The following is a 25,808-nucleotide window of genomic DNA, read 5'->3' as shown; positions in this document are numbered from 1 at the left end:
ATCACACAAAAATCCTGGAGTGTTTGGATTGTGGAAGTAGCGATAGTGGTATGCAGAAAATAAGCCCCATGTTACTCAAAAAACGTTGTCACGGGTTTCGTGCAACAGAACTGCATCAGTTTTAATAACAGTTGTAAAGAAAACCCAACCTGCCAAGGGAAAAATTAGGATGCACATACATCACTTTCCCCATGTCTTCTTTCCTCTAATGTTACAGATCAATCAGTGTATAAATTGATACTTAATCCCTATGGTGTTTCCACCAAATTACATTTCCTCAATATCAACATTTCTTTTTCGAGAACTAGAATATTTATTTTCTTTCTGTCCTAATGTCAGATTGTACAAGTAGTTGCTAGTAGTTAGGGTTACCCCTTGCACAGATTACTAAATTACAGAGTTAGAAATCCTAAATGATAAACAGTATTAGACAGTGTTTGTTTCTTCATTTTCAAATTCTCCTATTATTATTATGTTTAGCAGTCATTGAATGTCTAGTTTTTTTTCTGTTAGTTTGTTTGAAACTCTTTAGGAGGTTTGGAAAGCCTATTATGATTTTGTACCTTTACATTCTTGTTTTGAAATGTATCTATGTTACTCTGAGCCTTATTCTCTAATAAACACCCTTAGAATTAATTAAATCTTGGAGTATCCTTTGTGTGGTTAAATGGGTCATACTGTTATTTTAATTGACTATTGTGCAGTTTTGATGCCTTTGTCTCTATACTCTGATCCTGGGTGAAATGATCTATCAACTTCGTCTAAAGCGTAATCCTGAGAAGGAATCTGCTATAACAAAGCATTCCATGATTGCACATAGTTGTCCATTCGCTAATGAGTCTTTTCATTTTTTATGTAGCCCTGTTGATTCTGATATCTCAATGACATTATGTTGTGGGTTAATTTTACACTCTGCTAGGGTGTACATATTGTAGCTTAGTTTAGGCCTGATGCCTGTGCCCTTTTACCTACAAATGTGCTCTGATTTCATTTAATCAGTTTTGTTCATTTTTAGTTAGCCTGCTTTTAGTGGGGATATTTTATTTTCTAATCCCTTTTAGCTTTGTGATTCTGTGAAAGCATGGTGGTTATTTTCTATGCAAGACATTTCACCATGTTCCCTTGGCCAAGGTTGACAAAAACACGTACATGATTACCCAGCTAGAACTTGTTGCCACATGAGTATGTAAGCAGTCTGATACTTAGGCACATGCCCACATCAGGCCTTTTTTAGGGAACTAAAAATATGTTTCTTATAAAAACACAGTACAGGCCAAGGGACAACAGGGAGGTCATTCCAACCAGGGTTCTGACCATGCTGCATGCTATTTCATTGCTGGCCTCAGCCCTGTCTCTACAACTGACCCAGGAGATGGTGGGCAGACATCTATCTTTCAGGTTATGGGGTGGGTGCTCCTCTCTGGGACTTAGGCCCATATTTATAATCCCTTTGCGCCGGATTAGTGTCATTTTTCTTACGCTAATCCAGTGCAAATTTACCACCATATTTATATTTTGATTATAAACCTGTCTAGTGTCAAAATTGCAGAGTTTGCATAATTTTTTTGCATGTGTGAAACCGCCTTGCGTCAATGAGATGCAAGGTAGGCGTTCCCGTCCAAAAAATGACTCAATCACCTGTGCACCATATTTATCCAACTGGGAAAAAATGACGCACAGCTGGGAAGCGGACCCAGAAAATTACGCAAAGCCTGATTTGCGTCAAATTTCTAACGCCTGGGTCAGGGCAGGTGTTAAAATGGGGCAAACACACCACTGCACATGTTAGCAAGTGGCTCATTTTCAACTATTGGTGCCCTGGTTGCTGGGGTCTCACAGCCCTTATTCTCCTCCTTCCTTCTCAAGGTTCTTGATGCCATCATCTCCATCACACCCTGCCACATCAGCTTCCCCAACTCACAGCAGAAGCAGCAGGAGACCAAACGGCGGTTTTACCAATTAAATGGCTTCCCCCATGTGCTTGGTGCCACTGACTGAACACATGTCTGGATTGTAGCACCTGCTGCAACGAGCATCTATACCGCTATAGGAAGCACACCCACTCCATCAATGTGCAGGCCATTGTTGATCACCAGGGATTGTTTACCAACATCATGGCAAAGTATCCTGGGAGTGTACATGATTCCTTCATCTTCCGCCACAGAACCATCTGTCGGCTCTTCCAGGATGGAAGATAGGGCAATGGCCATCTTGTCGGTAAGTCCAGAAACCTAGTAATATGCACACAGCACAGCAACCCTGTTTGTCCGAGAGCAGGACCTGCTGGGCCACCTGGGTGTGGTAATTGGTGGCCCTGTTGGTGAGTACCAAATTAACAAATGTGTACAGTACAATGCTCTGGAGTGACAGTAGCAGATATTGTGACATGCTGCATGCAATGTTTGTGGGCATGTGGAATGCAAGTTGAACAAACTGTAAGTGTACCAGGAATGTGATATATTACACATGGTAATACATGGTAACAATGCAGTCCACAGTTTGTTGAACCATGTCCGAACAGTATTCAGGGCCATACGTACCAAGCTCTTCATAACCTTCACTATTATCTTAGGCCCATATTTCTACTTTTTTGCACTGCATTTGTGTCATTTCTGGATGCAAAAGTAGCGCAAACTTGCAACATACAAATATTTTTTGCAAATTTGCGCATCTGTTGCGTCAAAATATTAAGCAAATACAGCTCCAAATAAAATATACATCTGGGCCTAAGTTCACTGTATCCGTGTGTTTATTTCAGGACAAATAATCATTCACATGGCCAAACCCAAATAGGCCATTATGCTACCAGATTGCACTATCACAAAACAGGGTCTTCTAGTGGCATTTAGGATTAGGCGTTGAAATCCTATCATTGAGTAGCAGGCCCATATGACAGGTTTTTGCTTTGGCACAATTTCCGTGACTGAGCTATTGCAGTTAACATTTGTGTCACATTGGTGCCAACCCATTTTCAAAAGTGAAAGGGTCAGCATGGGATCCCTCCTCTTTGTGAATGCATGGCCACAAACTATTTCTGAGCATGAAGTTGTGGATGGGACCACTGACTGCTTCCATAATACTATTTTAGTGAAGAAATAGGTTGTTAAATTACTTTCTGTACACCCCTGCAGAAATAGTGCAGCATTTCTACAAATGTAAACATCTAACTATGAAGGCAGTCACAGACATGGTGGTCTGCAGAGCTCAGCAGGCCAGCACTCCTGTGAGTGCCACCATTCCCAAGGGGTTTTCAAATAGAAACCTACCTCATCATGATTGAGGAAGTAGGACAATTGCTACTCCATTTTTCATTTGCAAACAGTGTCATTTTGGGTGTACTACCTCTGATCATCCATCTTGCTAATTGCTAGTTGCTGAATCTAGCAATGTGTGATTCACAATACCTGATATAGGTACACATGACCCTGATTGACACATTTCAGGTGCAATGACTACACCTGTGCCCATGCATTCTGTCAACAATGATCAACTATGACACTGTCAGCATTCATTATTTTGCAGTTTTGGAACAGAAAAGTGGCCAATCCATGTTTAGCGCTACATTGTCATCATTTCACACACAGAATCCCTGTCATCATGTTGTCATAGGGGGCATATACGGCGTAGGGGACACTGCCAATGGGGCATATGTAACCTACATACAACACTGGCACACCTATGATGGACCACTGAAAGCACAATCATTCCTGAAAGCAAATCAATCCACATGTCCATCACACAGTTACTCATTGTCCCTTGATGCAGAAGCCACAATACCAGAGTCACTGGTATTGCAGTGCACCAGGAACGTGGCATTGCATTTATCATCCAATAACAAATGATAAATGGAGTACCATCTGGAATGTATTAGCCACAAAAGTATATAGTCAGGTTTGGTACCACATGATTGTTAGAGCCAGTGCATGTGTGTATATGTGTGTCTATCACTCACTGGAGTGACAGTGTCAATGCAAGTTTGCAGTGGTATGTCCGTTGGAGTGTCTACATGCCTGATGTGCAGCTCTATCATATAAAATGTCACACACTGTGATTTGTTGTTCCCACGTTTGTACAGTGATCAGACTTTGAGCATATATCTCCCTTCTATGTTTTACTGGTGGACCAGCCCCCTACACAGCCCCTTACACCATTGGTGAAGTGGCTCGATTCTAGGACCCAGACATATCCAGTAAGTGATAATGTTTGTCCTGTGTTGTGTTTGCAGCTATTGTGTGATTGACTCCTGTGTGTTGGACGCATTGCAAGATATGATGAGCTGACACGTGATCTGATATGTGACTTCACTGGAGGTTGACATAGTGTTCCATGGAAGAGTTAGACATTCACTAGCAAAGAGTCATGTATTGGGAGTCTAGTGCTGCGCAATAGGCATGTGCAGCTGAACAAGGTGATTTGTAGCCACATGTATGCCCACAATTGATTTGGAGGTGGCCAGTGTCATAATTTAGTCAGCAAGTCATACCCTAATTCACACAAAACAGTGATGCATCAGTTTTACACACAAACATTTGCATCCCTGTAATGTAATGAACATGTAGGACTGTATGGATGACTGTCCCCAGCATCTAGCCCCACATGTTGTACTCCGTTTACGTGGCACTTAAATGGTATGTTATAGGCGTGCATGCAGGTCAAAGCCAGATGTGTGCTTGCATCAATGTGGTTGATTTAGGAAATGTGTCAGTGAGATCTGATGTTGATGGTTGTCCACAAATGGAAACATAAATGTAGATGTGATGGACCAATGGTTGACTCACTCCTAGTTGGCAGGCCTCCTTACCTGTGTTACACTGACTAACTCTATGTACAGCTGGACAAAGCTTTGTGGTTGTCCTTGACGTTTAAAAATTTTTTTTTCATGCCCATCCCCCCTGAGGCACAGGGTTAGGGGGAGAAAATATATGTAGCTAGGTGTGATGGTCAGAGTGTAGATGACAGACATGTAATTCAAGAATTCAGGTGTGTCAAACTGCACTGACCTCTTATGATTAGCAACTGCATACCATCCTGCCAGTTCCATATACAAATCACAGGTCTTGTGTGCCTTGAAGTTGATCCACATGATAGGGATCAGTTGGCCTGGCACATGTTGAGTACTTGCAGCATTTGTAATGGGACCAATAGCGCTACTTATATGCACAGAGCAGTTAATTTGGTACACACCTTGTTGTGCATTGCTGTGCTATTAGATAGTTGATGGGTAGGCTGCATTGGCATGTCATTCCTCAGGGACATTCTATAATCTGTACTGTGATTTGGACTGCATGTGCTATTTGTGAGGAAGTGTTAGATTATCATCTGTACATGTATCACACAATGATGACACTAATGTTTTCCTGTCTCTTATTTCCAGCTGCCCACCTTAATGCCCAGGAAATTCATGAGTTTCAGAGGCGGGCAGGGCTGTACAGGCACATCCTCGATGTAGAGGCTGGGTATCGCATGATGGAAAGGCGGTATCGTCAAGAGAGAGCCACAGGAACATTGAGGGCTTTTAGCCAAGGGGGGCCAGCATTGGCCACAACAGGTGCAGCCACCACAAGGACTGCAGGCACAGTGGACACTGGAAATCCAGACACTCCAGCTGGACCCTCAACATCAGCAGCACAAGGCACTGCTGCAGCACCATCTACACCACCACCCCAACCACGGCACCAGCACCTGCTACATCCAGTGCAACACAAACCACCACAGCAGGTGGTATGGACATGGCCGCATTGCGCCATCTACAATAGGACATGCAAAGGATGATTAGGCTCATGGACAGTCTCCAGCAAGAGGTGGTCGGCAACAACAGAAGGCTGAGATCCATAAAAAAAAACTCTGAGGAGGGCAAACATCTGAGTACTCTCACCCCTAATTCCGTCCCCTCCCTCCTCTTTCCTAATAGTGTTTTTTAGTGGGTTTAGGGGGTTTAGTGATAGGTTAGAGTAGGCTATTAGTTTAGATAGGATACGTAGGTTGGGGGTGGGGGAGTTATAGTATTACATGTTGGTTTGTAGGTGTGGGGGTTGATGTTGGGGTTTATGTGTATTCCAAAAAAAAAAGAAAAAATACAACAATATATATATTTGTTTAGGGTTAGTTAGTATGTGTTTAGGCTAGTATATGTTATCCTACAGGTGTCCGGTCATATAAGGGGGGGATGGGTTGATGTTTAGAGTGTTTAGTTACATGTGGTAAGTAAGTTTAGCATGGGGTAGTTATGGCCAGTTGTGGGTAATGTATAGTTAGGATAGGTTAGGATAGGTGTTTGACATAGTTTAATGTTTCTTTCATACATATGTAATAAAGTTTTGGGTACTCCTTTACAGTATGTGTCATATGCTTGGGGATCTGGGCCTTTGCATGAGTGTACAGTGGCAAATTTGTGTTTGCCTGTGTGTTCCATCCTGCATCCACATCCCATTCTTGACATGTTTATTCCCATTTCCAAATGAGCTGTCACATTGGCAGCTACAACAAAGCTACATGTCTATGCATCTGCCATTCATTGAATCCACCACTCAAGTTGACTATGGTTCACATGTATTGGAGAGGTAGGTGTGATTTTAAAGCTGTCACCATTTAGGTCCTGTGTTAGAATCTTGGGCACTGTAGGACTTCTGCCTGCAGCCTGATGTTCATGTGAACCCTGATAAGCTGAGTGGTGTCATAATCTTATGAAGTTCAGTATAAATAAATCACACCTATAATTTTTTTCATTGTACTCCCACGTGACGTCATTGTCCAATCACTCTTACACATCCATCCCTGCTGTATGGTGTGGTTGTGGGATTTAAGTTTAGAGTCATATGTCACATACACAATGATTATCTTGTAGGGGATGTGGGCAGCATTGAGTTTCATCGTGTAGATTCCTTGGCCCTGACACATATAATTTTTGCACAGCATTATACGGTTTGTGATGCTTTAACTTCAGAAATGAGCCACAAGCAGCACAGATGATTGTAAAATCCAGGAGCTGCTGGTTATTGAGTATAGCAGAAACGTCACTGTGGTAGGCAGCCATGTATGGTCATGCATGCAGTGAAAAGTTTGGGAGGCCAGGTGTTGTGGCAACTCCCTCACTGCAGAGGTGATGTCCCTCACACACTGTTGTAGTCCTTCTAGTAGTGATTGTTGGATGTGTGTGGCTGCTGACTGTTCTGCAGATGTCATCATGCACATGCGCAGCACCTCAAGGCTGGCTGCCATATTTTGCATCCCCATCCGCACCTCCTTGGCCAGTTCCCGCTGTACTCTCAAAGGTGGCCCCAGTGTCATCAGAGTCCTCAGCTGTGTTTGAGCTGGCAGGTTGTACTATTGGGGTGGTGGGTGGGTCCTCTGTGATGGCTGCTACATCTGTGCTCCTTCTTGCGACTGAAGGTGGGGTCTGGAGGGTTCCGAGGAAATCGTAGAGGGTTTCCTAGCTAATGGTTGTCAGCTCGTCATCCATGTCATCAGGGTATTCCTGGACAGGCATAGTCACAGGAGAGCCATCGTCCTCTGCAATGAGATACTGTACAATTAGTGTGTCTGCGTTGTGGCAGTTGTAATGTGACATCACTGACTTCCTATTAGTGGAACATTGTAATCTGGGTTCCTGTTCATTGTTCCTGTCATTAATATTAGCAATGTCACAGGCCTAGGCCCCACCTGCATGTCACATGTAGTGTGGGCAGTTTGGGAATTGTCTGCATCACATCCTCTAGGTGTAGTTTCTGTCCAAATTGTGTCTTGTAACCTGCTTGTCCTACTCAACACTCCCTCTACTACCATTAGCATGGTGAGGCCTTGCAATGCCTGTTGGTGTTCTGATGCCACTTGCACCACACATAACAATATGGGACTGACCCATTCTGTGATATTTCACATGCATCTACACGTTGCTGAGACCTAGCACATACCATGTATTGCATTGGCATGACACGATACAGGTGTCAGCATTGGTAGTGTGTCATGCTGATGTTTGCCAATGTGTGCTACATTGCATTGCACTGATGGGCCTGGCAGAGTTCCATTTCCTCTTATGGCTATGCGGGTGTGTTTCACTAGCTACACCCATATGTCCTCCCCCTCAATGCTGTTGTCTTTCCAATTTGACAGTTGAGATGTTGCAAGGTGGCATTGCAGTTATTGTAACACAGGCACGTGATTGACCCTGGAATGGGCAGCATGAGTATGACATTACTGCTGTGTACTTCATAATGTAAGTAACAATACCTGATGCTTATTGCGCCTATAGACATGAGCATTTGACAGGAGTTACACTTGGTAAGGAATTGAAGGGGATTGATCACGTAGTCATCCTGAACTGTAATTTTGAGTGTGTTTGTTCCATGGGCACCTAACTGTCATTTCCTAATTGACCAGCACACACAGCACAGGTAGTAGAGGCAAATGTGTCAATGGTAAATGCCACTTGAGGCAATGGCCTGGGACTGGGCATTGTCCCCTAGTTCACATTCTGGCAATACCAGCTGTCTTGTGACAGCAGCCCAGTTTTACGTTCTGCCCTACCCTCCTTGTCTGCTACAGCATTTCCAGCAGCCTTGGCATGGCGGTGTACCCCCATGCAAAGGCTGTTGGTGTTGTGTTGTGCTGTGCCCCTGGATGGCCCTGCACAGCCCACGCACCCATGCCGTGCCCCTTTACCCTTTCCACTTCCTGATTTCCGTGGCTGACATGCATTGTGCAGTAGTTATGCACCTCCCCCTACTTGCAATTAACATTTAGGCATTTTTGTCCCCCATGCAACTTACCCTGCATATATGTTGTTTCCAGGTAGTCTGCATTGTCCTGTCCTGCGATTCGTGTGACGATCTCCTCTGGGATGAAGGCTGCAACCATCTTCTCCATCTCGTCCAGGGCCTCCTGCAGTTGTGGACTCACACCTCCAGTCTGCAGTGCTGCCTTCCTGTTCCTTGCCATTTCTTCCTTTGTCCTGCGCTTGCAGTCATGCCAGCATTTCTTGCACTCTGTGACAGTTCTCCAGACCTCTGCCACACTGTTTATCTTGTCGACAATTTGTTGCCAAATTGCCTCTCTCCTCCCAATTAGCATTTTAGAGGAAATGAAAAGTTGATGCTGGTGCTCCGTCACCTCTCTGACCCGTATTTCATGCCCCTCTGTGCTGAAACAACACTTCCTTTTCTTCTTGTCTCTCCCCTGGGTCTTGTCTGTGTCCTCCTGGCTGGTTCCTGGTAGACTGAGGTCTCCCTGGGGTCTCTCCTGGCTTCTGGGATCCATTTGGATGCTCCTTAGCACTGTTTGCTGGGTTTGCGCTGCTTTTTTACGCTATTGTGGTGAAAACGGTGCATATCAGGTTTGCGACGTCGCAAATTAGATTAGAGTCATTTTCCCAGCGTTAACATTGTTTTGCTTTACGACGTGGCGCAATGGTTAGCGTAAAAAAAAAGACTTTAACCTGTGCTTAGCGCCACCATGCGTCAAAGTATAAATCTGACGCACGGGTGGCACTAAGAAATGGCGTCAGCCCGTGTTCAATCTTTTGATGCAAAACTGCATTAACGCAGTTTTGCGTCAAAAAGTATGAATATGGCCTTAAGTACTGACAGATTGGGCTATCATTGTTATGCACTCACTCAGGTGTTAGGTAGAGTTCCTCTATGTGTACCATTCAATATGTTATGGCTGTTTATTTTCTTCTCACTGGTCCCCACCTTTCTAATTCTGTTATGTCCCATTGCCCTAATAATTGCAGCCTATGTATTTTACCTTAGATTGCAGTCTTTTCAATAAATGTATTGAAAACCATACTGCATCTCTTTCTCTATCCTATGTGTAAATATGAGACCTCTTGTTAACAAGAGAAAGGGCGAGACTTGTTGACCGTGTTTTCCCCTGGGAAGCCACAGAGTTTCTTATTTTAGGCTGCCACAAATCACCTTTTCTTTCAGAAATTGGTTAAAGATTACAAATCTCCCCTGAGATATTTGTTGTTCACATTCTACACTCTGCCCACATGTGAGTTTTGTGGTTTGGGTGAGGGGCAGCTAGCTAGCCGAAAAGGTTGTGCCGACAGCTGCCAAGACTTCCAAGATTGACTCAGTCACCCACAAATGGTGGTGCTACCGCCCCTAATCGAGCGGTCTTGTTCTAACAACAGAAGTCCTGCAAAAATTAGGTAAGAAGGGGTTTTGAATTATTCCTTTACAGAGATAGTGCTTGGGTGATGGTATTATATGGTGTTTGACAATGTTGAAACATCTTTGATGTTATTTAGATACATTTGCTCACACTATACTGACCATGCAATGTCTATTGCTATGCTGAAAATTGCCAATAAAGACTGTTAAATTGGTGTGGGATTAATATTTTTGGGTGTCTGATAGGAATGCTGAGTGAGTCTCTTTCAATTTGCTGCACATTTTGGACATAGTCTATTTTTTGATCATTGCTGCATTATCTACAATTCTAAATAGCCTTCATGGCAATTTGACTTCTTTTAAATTGTGACTGATTATGTGTACCTTGCTAGTTTTGCCTTCTGTATTGTGCTTTAATATTTTAATAAAACCTCATGGTCTCATATGGAATGTTCTCAAATTCCTTTTTAGTTCAGTATTGAAAATTGATTGTATCTTGAAATGCTGTTTTGATTCTTCTCATCAAGGATATAAGGTCTCATCTGTTCTTGAGGAAAACACCATCTCCGACCCCGTCATGGGTGTTAAACTATCATGCAGATTATCTAGGAGATGAGGAGCACAGTTTTTGAGATAGGTTAAAGATAACAAAACTCCCCTGAGATAATTATTGTCTGCATTCTACACTATTCACAATTTCATTATTTGTCTTATTCTAGAGCTTCAGAACCCTTCCTGAGCAAAGGAGTGTGAGAATTAGTAGGGAGGAATGCAATGTGAGTGGTTGTGGCATGCTGTACTGCATTGTGGGATTTGTGGTTTGAGAGTGTGAATTTGCGTGGAGTCATAAATTGCACTGCATGTATGATTTTCGGTTATGCTCTCCTGTTTTGCAGGTCATCAGGTGGTTTGTTTACTGTGATTCTGAGGATTTTGTCATATTTGTGAGTGGAAGAAGGAAGGTTTGTCATTGCGTTGCTTTATAAGTGAAGAGGTTTATTTTTGTGTTTGTTGGATAAGGTAATCAGATTTGTTGTAATCCAAGCTGTCAAGATATATTGATGAGCTTTTCTACAGGTGGTTGTTTGTTTATGAGATGCCACATGTATGCTGCAATAAGGATTTTCATGAAATATTAAGAATCTTTGAGTTAAATGTGATCTAACTAGAATGAGATTGATGCTTTTTCTTTCATGCACAGAAGTAAATGTGCAATTCTGATATGGTGGATTACTGCTGGTCGAAAATCCACCTTTGTGAGGGGGGCGTCATCTATATCATAGCAAGTACTATGCATTAGCAGGCGTGTACATCACTACAGCTGGGACATAAGGAAAGATCGTAGGGGGCTCCATATGTCTCGAGGCCGGGAGTTTACCAGCATCATATCCCAATAGGCTATTAATTGTTCCTTGCAATGTGCAGCATCACTCAGCCACTCCCTGCATTGAGGTATCTGTTTCTTCCCACAGCATATCGCCACCCTGCTCTTGGCCAACACCAATTGTACCACCTTGACATATGCCATGAGGGCAATATTTGGGAAACGCAGCACTACGAACCCAACCATCTCCGCAATCGCTCCCAGCACCTCTGTCCGGTAGCCCTGCAGTGCCCCGCAGTTCCATGCCAGGTGCAGAAACCCTGCCTCCAGAGCTAAGCATCTTTCACATCTAGCATCCAAGCTGACGCCCATTCTCCTTAGTCGACTTGGCGAATAGTACAAGTGGTGCAGGAATTTAAAATGTATTAGGTGCAAACTGTAATTGGGGGAGAGTTCTCGCATTTGTGTACAGCAATATCGCCACACATGGAGCTTCTCAATGAGTTCTGGCCTTGGAAGTGATAGAGGTTACAGTCGTCTGCATACAAACATACAGGCCTGTGATGAGTCTTCACGGAGACAGCGAACTGTACATCTGCTCCAATGTGTAGCACTCCCGGAGCATCACAGGGAAGGAGGGGTATCTTGCCTGCAAAAAATCCTTGATTCTAAGGTACAGTAAACTATATAGCGCAGTATGGTGCGTATCGCCAAGCGCGGCTTCTGGGGAGATGACCAAACTCCCGGATACCAAGACCCCAAGGTAGCCATATTCATATTGCGCAGGCATTCACAAAACTGGCCTTACTCCGATGCCAACGGTTTTACGATGTCATGCACCGGCATCGAGGGAGCAAAAGGCTCCCCATCCTCCGCACGCTTCAGGAGCTCCCTCCAAGCCCACGCCGTTCATGCAACATTGCTGACCTCTCCCGACCTAGGTCTGGGCGGTCCACAAATCACATCAGAAAGCCTATTGGGCCAGACTAAAGCCCACATTACAACATTGGCGGTAAGGGCCGCTTACCGCCATGCTGACTGGCACCAACATTCCACGACCGCCGCGGTATACCGCTACGGGTATTATGACCCACATATAGAAATCCGCCACTATACAGACACCCACACAAGTCCGCCAGCCCAAAGGTCAGTGATAAAATGGTGGTACCAAAACCCACACCGGTACGCCAACAGAAATTTGCCCACAGCATCACGACCGACGACTCACTGCGGCAGTCATTTAACCGCGGTAAACCATTGCCGGTACAGACCTCCACGCTTAAAATACACACACACTAACAAAACTACACCACATTGGACAATTCAAAATACACACACCTGACACACATACACACACCATACCCACACACCCACACCACTATAAAACACACACCCACACTACCCACAACCCTTTACGACCCAAAGATTTGGGCAAGTGAGAGAGAGAGACAAGCCAGGAGCACCCACGGAATCTGAGCCACAAAACACCATCACCCATACACAATCCACTCAGCTCACAGCACACACCCCAACATATCACCCCACACACCCTCACATACACTACTCACACTACACCCATGGCACCACAAAGACACCCCAGGTTCTCTGAGGTGGAGCTAAGGGTCATGGTGGTGGAAATCATCTGGGTAGAGCCACAGCTATTCGGATCACAGGTGCAGCAGACATCCATTGCAAGGAAGATGGAGCTATGGTGGAGAGTCTTGGACAGGGTCAATGCTGTGGGACAGTACCCCTGAACAAGGGATGACATCAGGAAGAGAGGGAACAACCTACGGGGGAAGGTGCGTTCCATGGTTGCAAGACACCAGATAGCTGTACAGAGGACTGGCGGTGGACCTCCCACCTCCTCCCCCACAACTAACAATATGGGAGGAGCAAGTCTTGGCGATCATGCTTCCTGATGGTCTGGCAGGAGTAGTAGGAGGACTGGACTCTGGTAAGTCAAATCTTTACTACTTTATCCCCCACCCTACCTGCATGCCATCACAAACACCTACACCTACCTTCACCACCATCACCCCACCACCTCACTTCTACCTCACATCACAACCCACCCATCCCAATACCAAGCCCTGCATGCAACACTAATGCATAGACCCCCATCACAGACCTGCAAGGACACCCATCACCACAGCATGCACACTAGTGACAATCATTTAGCCAACCAAATCACAACTCACACAAGTCAAAGCTGCCTTGATAATAACAACCATAGAGGGAAACATACCCATGCACAAGATAGCACACGCAGAAAAATAACAATGCATTTACATCCCCACTCAACGTCACCGGAGAAGAGGTGCCAGCCACATCCAGGCCCCTCCCCAGAAGAGGCCCACAGTGATGACAGCAGCTCTGCACGCCTGGATCAGGATGACCAACCTGGCCCATCAGGGACCTCTTGACAGTCGGTGACCCAGGCACAGTCCCAACCCACCACAGAGTCTCCACCCAGCGGGCCCATACCTCGGTCCCCAGGATACGTCAATCAGCAGTGTGTCCACCACTACAGGGACCCCAGGCAACCCCACAAACACAGGATGATTAGGGAACTGGGGTCAGTGGCAGTGGTCACACGGGTCAGGGGACAGAGGCACAGGACAATAGGGAAGCTGGGAGGTCTGCTCTGCGACAGGGGAGGACTCTCCACAAGGCACTCACCAACATCCTGGGAGCATTCCACCATTCCGAGGAGACCATGGGCCAGATAATGGCCAAGTTGCAGGAGACCCAGCGGCTGTAGGAGGGACAATACCTGGGGATCAGGGAGGACCTGAGGGACATCCACACCACTCTGGTCACATTGCAGGGGTGCTGGCAGAAATGGCCAACACCATGAGGGAGGCAGTGGCACACCGATGGGCCCTTGGCACTAGCCACAACGAAGAACAGCCCTCCACCTCTGCCTACACTAGTGGACAGGAGGCCCCGCCACAGGAACAACAGGCCACCAGCACCCCACCCCATGCAGATGGAGAACCACCCCGCAAACGGTCCCTGCAATCCAGGGAGAAGCCAGAGAACATTGCCAAGACCCCCACCAGGAAATAAGACTCTCCTGATTGTCACCCTTGTGTTCCACTCTGTCACCCTGTCCACCTTGAACTCCCATTGCTCCACTTCTTATGGCCCCTTGGACAATGCACCTGTGATACAAATAGACTGGACTCAGTCCTGGACTTTCCTCCATCATCAATCTAGCCCATTGTACATCCCTATTTACTTTTCAGCACTGAAATAGACACCCTTGGCACTATTACAAGTATGGAGTCTGTCCATTTTTTGAAATATGTACTATTTCAACAAACTGTAAACAGTGCAATTCAAATGTACCATAATATTTACATAGGTATGACCTGTAGTGGGCATCAGTAAACACACCAGGAGCCAGAGTGGGGCACAGAGATCTGAAAATAGAGATGTCAAAGGGTACAGTAAGTGGCCATATAAATAGGTAAATCAGGCTGCCATGTTCAATGTCCAACACAAAACTGCAATGGAAGGTGAAGTTACAGTGTCTTACCTGTGTGTCACTGGAAGTACTTTTGAATTAGTGTAGTTCTGTTGTCCACATCCTCTTCATCTGCCTCCTCTCCGTCACTGTCCACAAGCTCTACCGATGCCACACAACCAACCCCAGACTCATCCTCCTGCAGAAAAGGCACCTGGCATCTCAAGGCCAGGTTGTTCAACATGCAACATGAAATGATGATCTGGCACAAATTCTTGGGGGAGTAGTACAGGGATCCCCCTGTCAGATGGAGGCACCGGAATCAGGCCTTCAGGAGGCCAAAGGTTCGCTCAATGATCCTCCTTGTTCACCCATGTGCCTCATTGTAACGTTCCTCTGCCCTTGTCCTGGCATTCCTCAATAGGGTCAGTAGTCATGAGAGGTTGGGGTTACCAGAGTCACCTGCTAATATCGAGGGATACCTGTTAGCCACACATTTACCCTTAGGGCCAACCCCACACCCATTTACCAACATACACTGGGAGGGGACCATGGGCTCACCTATTAGCCACACCCTGTGCCTCTGGAGTTGAGCCATCAGATATGGGATGCTGCTATTCCTCAGTATATAGGCATCATGCACAGACCCAGGATACTTAGCATTGACATAGGAGATGTACTGGTCCACCAAACACAACATCTGCACATTCAGAGAGTGAAAGTTTTTTTATATTTCTGAACACCTATTTATTTCTCCTGGGGGGACAAATGCAATATGTGTACCATCAATGGCGCCAATGATGTTGGGGATATGTACCAGTGCATAGAAGTCAGTCTTCAGTGTGGCCCAATCCTCCACCTGGGGGAATACAATGTAGCTGCGCATGTGTTTCATTAGGCCAGGCAACACTCTGCTAAGCACGTTTGAGAACATAGACTGTGGCATTCCTGATGCCATGGCCACTGTCGCTTGGAAGGAACCACTTGCCAGGAAATGGAGCACTGACAGGACCTGCACTAGAGGGGGGGATACCTGTGGGGTGGCTGATGGCTGATATCAGGTCTGGCTCCAATTGGGCACAAAGGCCCGTATTTATACTTTTTTTGCGCCGCATTTGCGTCGTTTTTTGACGCAAAAACAGCGCAAACTTGCAAAATGCCATTGTATTTTGTAGGTTTGCGCCGTTTTGCGTCAAAAAGCGGCGCAAATGCGGCGCTAAAAAAAGTATAAATATGGGCCAAAGTTCTTGGATTGAGGCCCTATCAAGTCTGTAGGTTAGGAGAATGTGCCTGTCCTCCATTGTCGCCAGGTCCACCAGGGGTCTGTACACGGGGGGATGTCTCCATCTCCTATTCATCCTCAGTGGTTGAACTCTAGGGTGAAAAACGGTGAGCAGAAGGTCATATTCAAACATTTTCTCAGATTAATTTCCAATTTTTGCTTTACAGAAACAGTATGTGAACTGGTAAGTCAGTTGATGTGCCATTGTCTGCTGTGATGCAGTTAGGTGCCATGGACTGTGCCCCCATGAAATGGAGGCTGTCTGACCTGTGAGGAAAGACAAGTGGAAATGAGGTAATTCCGCTGGCAACACCGCATTGGTTATCATTGAGGGCCATGGGTCCCAATAGCCAATGGTGATGTACACCAGCAGTGACGGTAGGCACCGCCGCGGACGTGACCGCCATTTTCTATCTGTTCACTCACTTGCTACCTGACCTTCAACAGGAGAGGACCTACACTGCAAGTGCTTCTGTGACCTGTGTCTGGAAGCTACAATAGCTTGAGTGTCTGGGGAAAGGGCCCCCGCCTTCACTTCGGAGGAGTTGGAGAGACTGGTGGATAGGGTCCTACCCCAGTACCCCTTAATCTATGGTCCTCCAGACAAACAGGTGAGTACATTGTGAGCATGATGCGTGGGGCATGAATGTATGGAGTTCTCTGTGTGTAAGCCTTGTGTGTGGGGGGGTCGCAGGGGTCCAGTGCAGAGTGCTGCATATATGGTGGTCAATGTATGTGCGTAAAGGGATGAGCGGGATATGGTGGGCCATGAGTATAACACTCAGGACAGTATGACTAATGCCTTTTCTGCCTTATGTTTTCTGCAGTCAGCGCCCATCAGAAACAGGGTATTTGGTGTGCCATCGCCAAGGAGGTGCAGACCCTAGGGGTCTTTGACAGGCAGAGCACCCACTGCTGCAAACGGTGGGAGGACCTGCACCACTGGGCAAGGAAGAGAGCAGAGGCCCAGCTGGGGCTGGCCTCCCAACGAGGAAGGGGTGCCCATCGTACCCTGACCCCAGTGATGTTCTGCATTCTGTCGGTGGCCTATTCAGAGTTGGATGGGCGCTTGAAGGCATCACAGCAGCCACAAGAGGGTGAGTACAGATTCAGAATCTTTGCGCATGTTAAGGTGCTCCCTGGGTGGGGGATGTGGGCCATGGGTGCACCTAGGCCAGGGTGAACATGCCAGGGTAGGTTCAATGATGGGCAAGCTCAGAAGTGATCCAACCCCAACATTGTTAGTGAGCATCTACTACAGGGCAGGGTCCTCTGGGTTTCAGGTGTGTATCTAATGGCGTTAGTCATTGTACCCCAAAGCCTGGTGACTAGCATTGTAACTGGTAGTGCATGGCCTTGTGCATAGGGCTGTTCATTGTGAGTTGTGTACGCCAACGGTAGTGTTGTTGCTGGCATTGGCCAACTGTGTCCTCTGTCTCTCCCCATCTTTTTATTTTGTCACCCTGTCCTTGTGTGCATTAGCATCATCTGGTGGAGGAGAAGAGGCACCGGCGACGGAGGGAGCTGCATCCCACATAGGCCTGGAGTCCGAATCCACTGACGGTGAGGGCACCAGTGGGACGGTGGCCAAGGGGAGCACCACGACGGAGACAGGAGGGGACAGTACTGACAGCGACACCTCCTTCGATGGCAGCTCCCTGGTGGCGGCAGACACCTCTGTGCCCACCCCAACTACAGGGACAGTCACCACCCTGTACCAGCACCGCCCTCCCAGCAGCCCCTCAGCATGTTTCCTGTGCCCGCTCACCCAGGAGGGTGGGCATCTCCTTCACCCCAGGCACCTAAGGCCCTGCCCCAGTCAGCCCTGCTGTCCTCAGTGAGGAGGCTATTGACCTCCTGAGATCCCTCTCTGTTGGGCAGTCGACCATACTGAATGCCATCCAGAGTGTAGCAGGGCATTTGCAACAAAAAAGTGCATCCCCGGAGAGCATTCACTCTGGCGTGGCGGCCCAACAGAGAGCATTCCAGGCTCTGGCCAACTCACTTACTGCAGCCATTGTCACTGTCTCCATCCCTCCCCCCAACTTCCTCTACCCAGTCCCAATCCCCTCAACCCCAGCCTATCCCAAGCATACATTCAGAACAGCAATAACCCAAATCAACACACAGAAGTGGCTCCTGCAAACACAAGCACCACACTTCATCTCACAGGCACTCACATAAGCACCATCCACATGCAGACACACCAACATCCACTACCTCCATTGCGTCCCCCTCCTCCTTGTCATCCATCTCCCTCCCAGTAGCGTCTCCACTCACACCTGCATGCACTACATCCTCATCCACTACCTCCATCACCAGCACGCCTATCACTACACATCCCTTACTGGCAGTCACCACCCCCACATCCATGCACATGTCCCCTGTGTCTTCTCCCACTGTGTCTGTGAGCCCTCCTCCCAAAGTAACAAACGCAAGCACTCAGACATCCAAGAGCCATCCACCTCAAAACAGCATCCAGTCCATGCACCTGCACCCAAACACAGCAGACTGACACTTCCTACAACCACTCCCTCTTCCTCCACACCCAAACCTTCACCCTCTTCCCGCCCCAGTTTCCCTAAGAAGCTTTTCCTTGCCAACATTGACCTATTCCCTACCCCTTCCCCTCATCGTTCACCTCGGGCCAGGGTGGCCAGAACCCAGCCCAACACCTCAGCCGCCAAGTCCATGGCCACTGTGGTTTCTGCAGCAACTGCAGGTGTGAGAGGCTCCAAGGAGGCACCCGTCATCCCAGCCAGTGTGCCAGCACCACCTGCCTATACCAAGAAGGGTCTGCCACCTAGCAAGGGCAAGAAGGAGACACCAGCCAGGAAGGGGAAGGAGACACCACCAGCCAGCAAGGGGAAGGAGGCACGACAAGCCAGTATGGGCAAGAAAAAGACACCAGCTGGCAGAAGCAAGGAGGCACAACCATCTGCCAAGGGCAGGAAGGGGCACATTACACCAGCCATGGCACTTCAGCCGTCCAAGGCTGCAGGTGAAGGCCTAGAGGCTACCACCACCTCAGCCAGCACCGCCACCTGCACCGGGGCCAGCACCGCCACCTGCACTGCTGCTAGCAGCACCACTGCCAGCTGTAGCAGCCCCTGTGGGCAGCCGTCCAAGGCTGCTGGGGAAGGCCTGGAGGCTACCACCACCGCGGCCAGCACCGCCACCTGCACCGCGGGCAGCACCACCACCTTCACTGCTGCAAGCAGCACCACTGCCAGCAGCAGCAACCCTAGTGGGCAGCCATCTGAGACTGCAGGTGAAGGCCTGGAGGCTACCACCACCAAGGCCAGCACAGCCACCTGTACCGTGGCCAGCACCACCACCTGCAATGCCGCAAGCAGCACCACTGCCAGCAGCAGCTGCCCCAGTGGGAAGCCGTCCGAGGCTGCAGGTGAAGGCCAGCGGGCTACCACCACCACTGACAGCACCGCCACCTGACGTGCATCTGCCATCTACTGAGCAGCCGTCCTCGCCAGAGTGCAATGTGTAGTAGTGACTACATGGGCTGCAGTGCATCCTGGCCCCGGCAACACCTGTCGGTGTGACACCCAGGTGAGAGACTGCGACCTTGCCCCATCCAGGATAAAAGCACAGTGGACACACAGCCCCCTCCAGAACCATTGGAAGAAGGCATCCACTCACCCCCTCGTTGGCAGGATGAAGCACACTGTGCACAAGGCACCCTCCCAAACCAGTGGAAGAAGGCATCCACTCACCCCCTCCTTGGCAGGATGAAGCACACTGGGCACAAGGCCCGCTCCAGAACCAGTGGAAGAAGGCATCCACTCACCCACTCCTTGGCAGGATGAGGCACACTAGGCACACGCCCCCCCCCCCAGAACCAGTGGAAGAAGGCATCCATTCACTCCCTTCTTGGCAGGATGAAGCACACTGGGCACAAGGCCGCCTCCAGAACCAGTGGAAGAAGGCATCCACTCACCCTCTCCTTGGCAGGATGAAGCACACTGGGCACAAAGCCCCCTCCAGTACCAGTGGAGAAGCCACCCACTAGAGAGACTGTGGCTTTGCATTCCCCAAGCCCAAGCTTTGGGCAACCCACCCACTAGAGAGATTGTGGCTTTGCAGCCCCCACGACCAAGCAATGGTCAAACCACCCACTAGAGAGACTGTGGTTTTGTACTCCCCAGGACCAAGCAGTGGGCATGGAGCACCCTCCAGGCCAGTGGTGTTGTACCATCTTCCGGCTGGGGGGCCCCCCATTCCCTGTCCCCCTGAGGTGCCTGTGTTTTTTCGACCTGATGCAGCTGCAGTGTTCTCTCCGTATTGAGGCAGGAGTCAAGTGTGGCCTTGGCCTCTGTGTTATGGCCCCGTGGTCCATGGACATTTTGGAGTGGGCATTGTCCCTCCTTTTGTATATATTGTATATATTGTATACCATTTATTGTTTAAAGACGTATATCTAAAATTGTATTATTACACTCATTTTATTCCATTCCTTTTGTCCTTGCGTTATTCCTGAGGTCTACGGGGTGTATATGTAATGTTGTTGCATCTTCTTGTGTGTATAGTGTTGGGGTGGGGGTGTTGCGTGTGTTTGTCACTCTCTTTTTCCTCCCCCCCTCCTTTGTGTGCCAGGTGCAGTACCCACGTGCTCGTCTTCACCGGCGTTCGTGTTCCTGGTGTATGAGAAGGTACACCAGCATTGGGAAAAAGTGCAGCTCAGGCTCCACGGCGTCATGGTTCTTCCTTAAGTGTTGAGAGGTGAGTTGTTTCCCTTCAGAGTACTGTTTCCGCCGTGCTTTTGATGGCGTTGGTACCGCCCCGGGAAAGGTGGCGGATTGGACTGTTGTAATGCAGTGCGCGGTACATTGTCTTCCGTCTGGCTGTTGGCAGCTACCACAGCGGTGTTTGTTGCTACCGCCCTGGCGATCGGTTTGTTAAAGTGGCTGTCTGTGTAGGCGGTTTCGGAGGTGGTCATGATTACATTTTTTTTACTGCCGGACTGTTGGCGGTGTTACTGCCACTTTATCACTGACCACCAGGACCTAAATCTTTTATGGGGTGCATCCACAAATGCGCGAAGTGGGCCTGTTCACAGTTATAGTAAAGTTCCAGATCCAGAGCCGCTAGGCTGCCCAGCTCAAACAGTACCATCAGCATTTCCCATGAGATTCTGGGCTGTCCACCAGCCTAGGCCAGAGCTATGAGTAAAGACCTAAGCCTTTTCAAGAAGCTGGATGTGAGGACGAGAGGTATGTTAATGAATAGATAAAGTTGGGCAAAATTACCATCTTGGCTATGGCTATGCAGCCCCGTCAATGAAAGCGGAAGGGAGCGCCAGATCGCCACTTTGTATTCCAGCCACATAATGGCCTTGCCATAGTTGGCCACCCACAACTCGGCCACCTCCCTGCATATGCCCAGATATCGCACCGGTCCATCAGCCCAGCTAAGGGGGTATTTGAAGCAGCACTGTTCTGATGCAGCCAACAGGGGGAAATGACTGACTTATACCAGTTGATCGTAATCCCAGAGATCTGGCCAAACCGTACTATCTCGTCTATCAGTGTATAAAGATGCAGCTGTGGGTCTCAAACATATAGCACAACATCATCCGCAAACCTAGAGACCAGGATTGGGCATTGTCTGAACGCCAATCCTCTATGGTTATGGTGTTGCTTCAAGCGTGCTGCCAGTGGTTCCATCGCCACTGCAAACAGCAGCGGCGAGAGGGGGCATCCTTGTCAAGTGCCTCTAGCTATTGGGAAGGGATCCAAAACCATACCATTGATTCTCAATCTAGCAGTTGGAGCCGAATACAACAAGCAAATTATTTGGATGAACCTAGGACTCAACCCCACCCTAGACAACAGACCGAACATATACGGCCATGCAAGAAAGTCAAATGCCTGGGTGGCGTCCAGGAACTCTGCCGCCACGCGTTCTTCAGGCTCGATCATTCGGGACAGAGCAAAAAAAATACAGAGGTTATACAAGGTCGAGCGACCAGGCACAAACCCAGATTGATCCAGAAGTGCCAAACACAGGAGTAGGGGCTGCAGTCTAGTCGCAATCAGTTTCACCAGCATCTTATTGTCTATATTTACTAGCAATAACGGCCTATATGAATCGCAACTGCACACATCCTTGCCTGGTTTCAATATAGTGACAATGAGGGCCTCACACAATGAGGGGGGGAGAGTCCCGCCCTCGAGATCCTCTGCATAGACCTAGTAAGCGCAGTGCTAATAAATGTGTGTACTCCTTATAGAAGGCCGACGGCAGTCCATCCAGCCACAGGGCCTTGTCTCCTGGCAGACTATGTATAACCTGAATGACATTGTCCACTGAAAACGGAGCATCCAGGTACTGCCTGTGCGTGTTCTCGAGCCAAAGCAGGCTAATGTCCTCAAAGTATTCCTGATACGCCGCCGGGTACGGCCCCAACATTTCGGCATATAAGTAGAAATAAGTCAAGACCGGCCTGATCCCCTCAGTGCCAGTTTGGCGTACTCCAGTGGAGTCAATCAACTCAACAACATAGCTCCCAGCCCACGGCCTTCGAAGCATTGAGGCCAGCGTTTTGCCAGCCCTCTCCTTATCCACTCGCCTTGGCTTCCCTTCCCAGAAAACAAACCTCACAGAGTGCCACCTCCTCATATTGTGACAGCTTCTCTCTTATTTCAGCCAGAAGGCTGCTGGACCTATCTGTACACATTTGTTTCTCCAGAATAGCGAGTTGGGCCTCTAAGTCTGCTAGTTTGCATCGGATCGATCTTAGCACGCCATATTGCTTGGCGAAGCATATCCCACCTATTACTACCTTGAATGCCTCCCACAAGATGCCCACCGAGGATACCGACCCCTGGTTGACAGAGAAATATTCCACAATAGCGGTACAAATCTCCTCCCTGAAGGCTTGATCTCTTGATGCGCCATGGGGCAGTCTCCATGAGAATCCATAGCGAGGGCCCCGTTATCAGCAGTTCCAATATAACCGGAGAATGGTCTGATGAAGTGCAGGACATATGTACAATAGACTCCGTCCAAAACTCTACGTCTCTGGTTCTGAGCCATCTATCAATGTGGGACCAGCTATTATGTATGGTGTTAGGTGTGTTCCTTCTCTGTCTGTACCATGTTTCACCCTCCATAGATCCACCAAGGCACTTTCAGCCATAATAAGGGATAAGGCCTTTGTGGCTGCCACATGCTGCAGCAGAGCCCGACTCTCCCGGCCTGCCTCAAAGTCAAATACAACATTGAAATTTCCTCCCCATAGCAGGGACCCAGAGCCCAAGAAGCTAATCAGTCGCCATACCGCCCCAAAGAACTCTGGATTATCAACGTTGCGACCGTAAACTGATATCAGACAAAATGGCCTGTTGTGTAATCTATTCTGCAGCATAACATATCGGCTGTGCGGGTCCATAAGTGCTTTTTCCGTACACCACTGCAGTAATTTTCTAAGCAGGATGGCCACCCCCTTAGCATAGCTTGAATATACCGCTACGTGGCTCTCACCAATCCAACCAGCCCTCACTCTAATTAATCAGGTGAGTTTCTTGGAGCATGCAGACGTCTATCGCGTGGTGCTGCATATAAGCGGACAACAATCTCATTTTACACCCATCATTCAGCCCCGAACATTCCATGTCAAGCACCTCACAGGAGTCGCATTTTTAGAAGCCATCCCATTAACCTTTGCATTCGTTCCATCACCACCCCTTTCCATACATAAAGGGAATCAGCTGTGGGGACGGGATGGAATAGGGGAGAAAAAACAGGGTATAAACATCAAACCTAGTGACAAATGGTACATCTGCTTCCCCCGGCCCACTCACGCCCCCCAATTGGGCCCGACCACCCGTCGCAACCCCAACCAAAAACATATCCTATCTCAAAACCACAACTAAATGATTTGGACTCATCCAACGGGCCGTTAGCTTGGCCATCAGACTTCCCACCCAATATGGGTAGGTGGGCAGGAGCAGCCAAGTAGTCCCAAACTCAACAGGTCAGTCACCACTGAGGTGCAGTTCGCTCATGGGCCCAAAAGGGCAACAGGGCACCGTCCAAACCCACAGACACTCCTCATGCGGGACTGATCTCAGTCATTGTCACTCAGGTGATTCCCTTCCTCTTCATTTGCCAGCGAGCAGTCAGGGGCCATTTTGTTTGGGAATGATTTTTGCAAACTTCACATCCAGTTTCGGATCCAAGAAAAAATTTAATTACGTTTATGTTGTAATCGCAGCCTAGCCAGGTGGATGAGGGAGTATTTAACCTCCGTGTGGCTCAGGGTGCACTTAATCAGGGGAAACACCCAAACAGGCTGCCTGCACACCAGTGGTGTAGTCTAGAAAGATGCTGTGTTTGTTGTTGTTATATATGATGGGGTGGAGGTCACCGGCAAGGAGAAGGACCTTGTCTCTATCGCTATAGTTGAGCAGGCATGCAATAACAGGCCGCGCTGGTGCCCTAGGCGGCGGCTGCGTACCTAGCCACCTGTGTGCCCGCTCCACCTCTATCACTAAAGAGAGCTCACCAGAGAAGAGCGCAGTGAGCATCGCCTCTACATAGTCCTCCATGTCTGTCGATTCCATGAGGCCTAAGATGAGGATGTTGCAGCGCCTGGATCAAGCTTCAAGGTCCTCGTTTTCTGTTCCAGATGACTTCCAGCACCCGTTCCATTTGGAGCATTAGTTTGGTCTCTCAGCTCTGACCATCCTCCAAGTCTGAAACTCTACTCTAGATTCTGCCTGCACCAGACGGGTATTGTGATCATCAACCCTATCATTCAGACGATCCATGCAATCGGTTAAATGGTCCAGTTTAGTATATATGGCCACCAGGCTGTGCTTGACTGAGGGCAACCGAGAGTCCTCCTCTTAGGCAGCTCGTCCATTGATCTGCCCACTTGGCTGCACTTTTCTTTGCCCTCAAAAGTCAGCTTTGTTTTTTTTGGTCCGTCTTCCCCATTGTGACCAGGTACAACCCCCAGTGAGGGTGCCACTTCATTTGGCTTTGGAATACCGGCATACAGTCCTGCCTCAGTCACCCTCTGCCTTCACCGCACTGCCCGGCCAGACACCACCAGCCCGGAAGGAAACCAAAAGCATGCCAGGCAGGCCACTAGCTCCTCATGCATACACGCCGTCCAGTCCTGTAGTTGCGGCCGCACGATCACTCGCTGAGGCGCTAGGGTCCAAACTCCCCATCCGTTTGCATACGTAGCTCTCAATAGAGAGCAGTGGCCTCTCTCTGCCTAGGCCCCTCCTCCTCAGTAGCCCTGGACCGTGCAACAAGTGGTTGGGACCAGTCAGTTAGGCCCCCCCAAGGTCGGGCGCGCCGATACATGCGGCCAGCGGATCCCGCCCCAGGCACCAGACGACAAAAAGTGAAATTTTAATACATAGCATGACATGCTGACTGTCAAAGGCACTCGCTTTTTAAATGTATGTATATATAGAAGTAAAGGACAGTGGAATAACATTACGCTGCACTATTGTATTTCAGATCAAAAGACAGAGCATCATGGTAGTGTTGTCATTGGTTGACACCATAGACAATACTTGTTTGAAGTGTAAGTTACACATATCACTTTCAATGACTATATTGGAGATGAACACACATTTGCAA

The sequence above is a fragment of the Pleurodeles waltl genome, chromosome 7 (assembly GCF_031143425.1).
Source record: "Pleurodeles waltl isolate 20211129_DDA chromosome 7, aPleWal1.hap1.20221129, whole genome shotgun sequence".
Lineage (NCBI taxonomy): Eukaryota > Metazoa > Chordata > Amphibia > Caudata > Salamandridae > Pleurodeles > Pleurodeles waltl.
The sequence above is the reverse complement of the archived record's forward strand: the minus strand, read 5'-3'. Positions refer to the sequence as shown.